The sequence below is a fragment of the Callorhinus ursinus genome, unplaced genomic scaffold, assembly GCF_003265705.2.
Source record: "Callorhinus ursinus isolate GAN/ISIS: 27379988/994484 unplaced genomic scaffold, GSC_fseal_2.0 scaffold6, whole genome shotgun sequence".
Classification (NCBI taxonomy): domain Eukaryota; kingdom Metazoa; phylum Chordata; class Mammalia; order Carnivora; family Otariidae; genus Callorhinus; species Callorhinus ursinus.
Genome location: NW_027397068.1, coordinates 31672541 through 31677499, shown reverse-complemented (window position 1 = coordinate 31677499; position 4959 = coordinate 31672541). Strand labels below are relative to the sequence as shown.

At 39.2% G+C, this 4959-nt stretch overlaps 1 pseudogene; it reads left to right on the top strand.

Annotated features, from left to right (window-relative positions):
- The first annotated feature begins 779 nt into the window (after nt 1-779).
- On the top strand, nt 780-1346 carry LOC112814043 (glutaredoxin-3 pseudogene; annotated as a pseudogene).
- Nucleotides 1347-4959: the final 3613 nt, after the last annotated feature.

The following is a 4959-nucleotide window of genomic DNA, read 5'->3' as shown; positions in this document are numbered from 1 at the left end:
CCTCAGAACCAAGTCTCTCCTCGAGGTCCATGTTTGGGCACCACGGGCTCCACAGTGCGATCAGATAATGACACCATCACAGAGTTAGCCGAAGAACGCCCTCAAGTTTCGTTTGTGAAGTTGGAAGCTGAAACTGATCCTTAATGTAGAGGCTGCTTTCAGGCAACAGGCTTGAGTGGTACAAGAGAGAAAGGGCCCACAGTGACCCCTTGGCTGAACACAGGCCCATCAGGGGACCCGTCTCAAGATATCCATAGGTCCTAGCTGACCAATGGGCTACTTCCAACCGGGCACAGTCACCAAAAAAAGGGAGAATTCCTATGTCCCATACCTCCTCACCTTCCCACTTTAACTACAGCCCCCACCCACAGCCTCATGGCATACAGCTTCTCCTCCGCGGTCCTGCCCGCAGCTCCCTTGCGGTATAGTCAACAAATTTCTATCTCCCTTTTTTCCACCTCAGGTGAATCCTTTCATGCCCAGGCCACCAGCCTCCATTCTATCATCACCCCACATTTGGGGTCCCCATCTTGTCAAGACAGACACCACATTTAGACACCACACTTAAATATCTGAAAAATATGAATTTACTCCTGTTCCCATCCTCCTGTTTTTCAAGATTTCACAGAAAAATGACCTATTAGATGGTGCACATGCCCAAGTTGACCAAAAAAGTTCAGTGACATGGATCTAGCAGCTCCTTCCCACCCAGTGATAACAAACATCCTAAAGAAGATCCCAACCTTCGCTTGAAGAAATGAACTCCTGCTGCCCCTTGCATGTTGTTCATGAAAGGAACTCCTCAAGAGCCCCACTGCGGTTTCAGCAAGCAGATGGTGGAAATTCTTAATAAACATAAAATTCAGTTAAGCAGTTTTGATATCTTCTCAGGTGACGAAGTTTCAGAGCCTCAAAACCTATTCCAATCAGCCCACCTCTCCCCAGCTCTATGTTTCTGGAGAGCTCATAGGAGGACTTGATAGAATTAGGGAGCTGGAAGTATCTGACAAACTAGATAAAATTTGCCCCAAAGCTCCCAAATTAGTGGGAAGCTTCAAAATACTGACAAATAAAGCTTCTGTCATGCTCCTATGGAAGGAAACAAACAGGAAGCAAAATGTGGATTCAGCAAACAAATTCTGGAAATAGGAAATAGTACTGGTGTTGAATATGAGACATTTGATGTATTGGAGGCTGAAGGAGTTCAGCAGGCGTTAAACACTTACTCCAATTGACCCACGTACCCTCAGCTGTCTCTAACAGGGGAGCTTGTTGGAGGTCTGGATATTGCTAAGGAACTGAAAGACAATGGCGAGCTGCCACCAATACTGAAAGGAGAGAATTAGTGAATGTTATGCTTGGTGCCCCACTGTTGCAGGAAATACTTCATCCCAGTGGGATCTCCTGACAGTTCTCAGAGGAGGGAGAGAGGCAGAGACTGCTTCCTACCCAGTTATGCTCAGTGCATTTCACAAGTTTGTGCTAAATACATGTATGTTTCATTTTTTTCACCACACACAGAATGCAATTAATATCTTCAAATCCAATTAAAACTACTTTGTGTAAAAAATAAAAAAGTAATAATAATTTAAAATAAAATAGGAAATTAAAGTCTGTGCATCAGTTTTCTACTGTGGCATTGCAAAGGAATTAAAACTGAGGCTTAAGACAACATTTACTTGTTCATGATTCTGTAATTTGGGCTGCCCTCCATCGGATCGTTTTTCTGTTCATTTCTCCTAGACTCACTCATGCAGCTGCTGGCACTGAGATCTCTTCTGGGAATAGGTGGTCCAAAATGGCTATACTCATGTGTCTAGTGGTTATCCAGGACAGCCACCATAATTTTCCTATTCAGCAAGATATCCAAAAATTCCTATAGGGTAAAAGCAGGTATCTTAAAGCCTCTTGGGCCCAGGCATACAAATCACACAAAGACACTTCTACCATTCTACTGGTAAAATCAAGACACAGTCCCACCCAGATCCAAGAGGTGGGAAGATAGATTCCACCTCTTGATGAGGGCTGAGAAATTCACCTTGCAAGGGGGCATGAATACCGGGAGGTATGACTCACTGGAGACTCTTATTGTAATAACTCATCAGTCTAGACATAAAACTATTCTTCCAGAATAATGATTATAACAACTGCTAATATGTACTAAAAAATTTACAAGTAGCTAACAACTGTTATACATAACATATATTAATTTTCAAACAACTCTGAGATAGGTACAATTATTTTCACAGTTTTACAAATGAGAAAACAAGATCACATGGACATAAATGTATTAAAATTGTTTCAATAATTAAATATTAGGAATATGATCTCAATTCAGAAGTAGACAGACATACTTAGGACAAAAGAGAGAGTCCAGAGTTAGGCTCAACTATATGTGGGAATTCAATCTCATATAAAGGGCAGTCATTTCAAATTACTAAGATAAAATGTACTGTGCAACGAATTATTAAGTCATCTGGTAATTGCTTAATTAAATGGATCACACACAAAATGAGCCATTTGGGAAAAAAAAAGTTAACATTTGATATACATCTCATTCACCAAAATGAATTCAAATAGATTGAACATGTAATTATATAAATATTAATCCTGTCAAAGTACTGATATAAGGTGTGAGTAAATATATTAGAGTGACCAAGCACATTTAGATCACAAAATCTTAGGATAAGGTTGGCTGTGAAAACCAGAATGTCAAAAAATATTATAAGTTTTTATTACATAACAATAACCTAAGCCTCCTTTAAGACTTATAAGTAATATTCTAAGTGTTTTACAATTATTATAACATTTGACATTCACACAGTTTCTATGAGGTAGTTGCTAGCATTACTCACACTTTACATCTAAGGAAACTGAAGCATAGAGTTACTCATTATCCATAGTCATATTGCTTCTAAGTAGACGAGCTAGAATAGGAACATTAGCATTCTGACTGCATAACCTGTGCCCTGCCATAAAAATATTTTTAAAGACTTATTTATTTATTTGAGAGAGAGAGAGAGAGAGTGGGGTGGGGGGGAGAGAAGGGGCAGATGGAGAGGGAAAGAAAGAATCTCAAGGATATTCCCCACTAAGCACAGAGCCCAGCACGGGGGCTGGATCTCACCACCCATGAGATCACAATCTGAGCTGAAACCAAGAGCCAGATGTTCAACCAACTGACCTTCCCAGGTGCCCCCCCAAAAATAAATTTTTTTTAAAGATGTTATTTTTTTTAATTTGATACAGAGAGAGAGAGGGTGCACAAGCAGGGGGAGGGACAGAGGCAGAGGGAGAAGCAGGCTCCCCACCAAGCAGGGACCCCGATGCTGGACTCGATCCCAGGACCCTGGGATCATGACCCAAGCCGAAGGCAGACGCCCAACTGACTGAGTCACCCAGGCACCCCATAAAATATTTTTAAGTAAAAGGCCAATAAAAGGAAATATATGTTATAAAGTAGAAGTCATGAAATTGGAAATGGATTTGTAATGGAGATAGCATAAAAATGACAAAGAACCTAACAAACAAACAAACAAAAAACAATGGGAAAAAATGGGCTAAGAATAGAAATCGGAAATTCACACAGAAAAGGAGACAAAAATATCCAATAGAAACAAAAAAACATGTTTGAAAGTGCTAGTAATCAAGTAAGTTCAAGCAAAATTAGGGATTATCAATGCCAGTTACTTGTCTGGAAAGCCTGAAAGTAGTGAAAAATGCTCAGATCTTATGAAAATATGAAGAAATAGCTACCCATATTCGCTGGAGGGGCTGTAAATTGGAGGATGATATGAAAAAATATTCCCTAAATCAGAATGACCACATCCTGAAAACTGTAATATTTCCCATAGAAATTTATGCTAAGGAAGATACCTAAACAAATGTGCTAAGATATACATTTATCACATTGTTGTTTATAGAATGAAGAAAAAAAGAAGAAACCATTTTAAAATTCCTCAATAAGGGACAGGGTAATAAATTTTAGAACAACCATGTCATAAAATGGACACCTGTGCAGGCATTAAAATGGCTGATGTAAATCTATTCACACTGACATTGAAATACCCACTACCTTGTTGAAAGAAAGAAAGCAGGTTGTAAAACATTCTGTAATGTGTGCTCCTCTTAATATAAAATTGTATACATTAAGAGAGCATGAAAAGATAGTCACATTGAGGTTAGTAGTTGGGGTTCATAATACTTATAGCTCAAACACAGAGGAATTGATTTTTATTCTTTATTTCTCTATGTATTAAACTTTTTCACAAGAAGCATTCTCTTTGTAAAACAAAGTTTGGCTTTTTAGATGTGACAGCATGAAGATATTGGAGAATCCTCTCTCCAAAAAACAAGTATAAAACTGGACAAAATTGTGACGAACAAACATGTTAGGGCTGTAAAAAGGTGACCAATAACAAACAACAAAATTGAGCACATTTATATATGAAAAATACAATGCTTTTTGTAAGAACAGTGGGAGTCTGTCTGCAGCCTTCTTTCCCTTACATGCTTCACACACACACACACACACACACACACACACCCAGCTGACCTGGTAATCTGGCAAGGGCGGGGCTGGCCAAGAAAACCTGCAGCCAGCTGGGGCACACTTGATCTGGAGCAGGGGGCAATAACTCAGGTATGGCAGTATTGTCAATAAAAGCAGCAAACTCATCAGGTGATGAACAGGGAAAATCTTATGCTCTCCTAACCTGAACTTGTAATCTCAACTGAAGGGACACCCTAAAAATGAAAGAGCCATAGACTGTAACAGGCAAAACTTGTAACACTGTATTGTTGGGTTCATAGCATTCATAGACAGAATATATATGACAATAATAGCACAAAGTAGGGAGAAGTTGTTATATTTTACTGGAATTAAATCAATATTAACCTCACCTAGCTTGTGACAGTTGAGATGTGTAGAGTATCCTTAGAGTAACCACTAAGAAAATA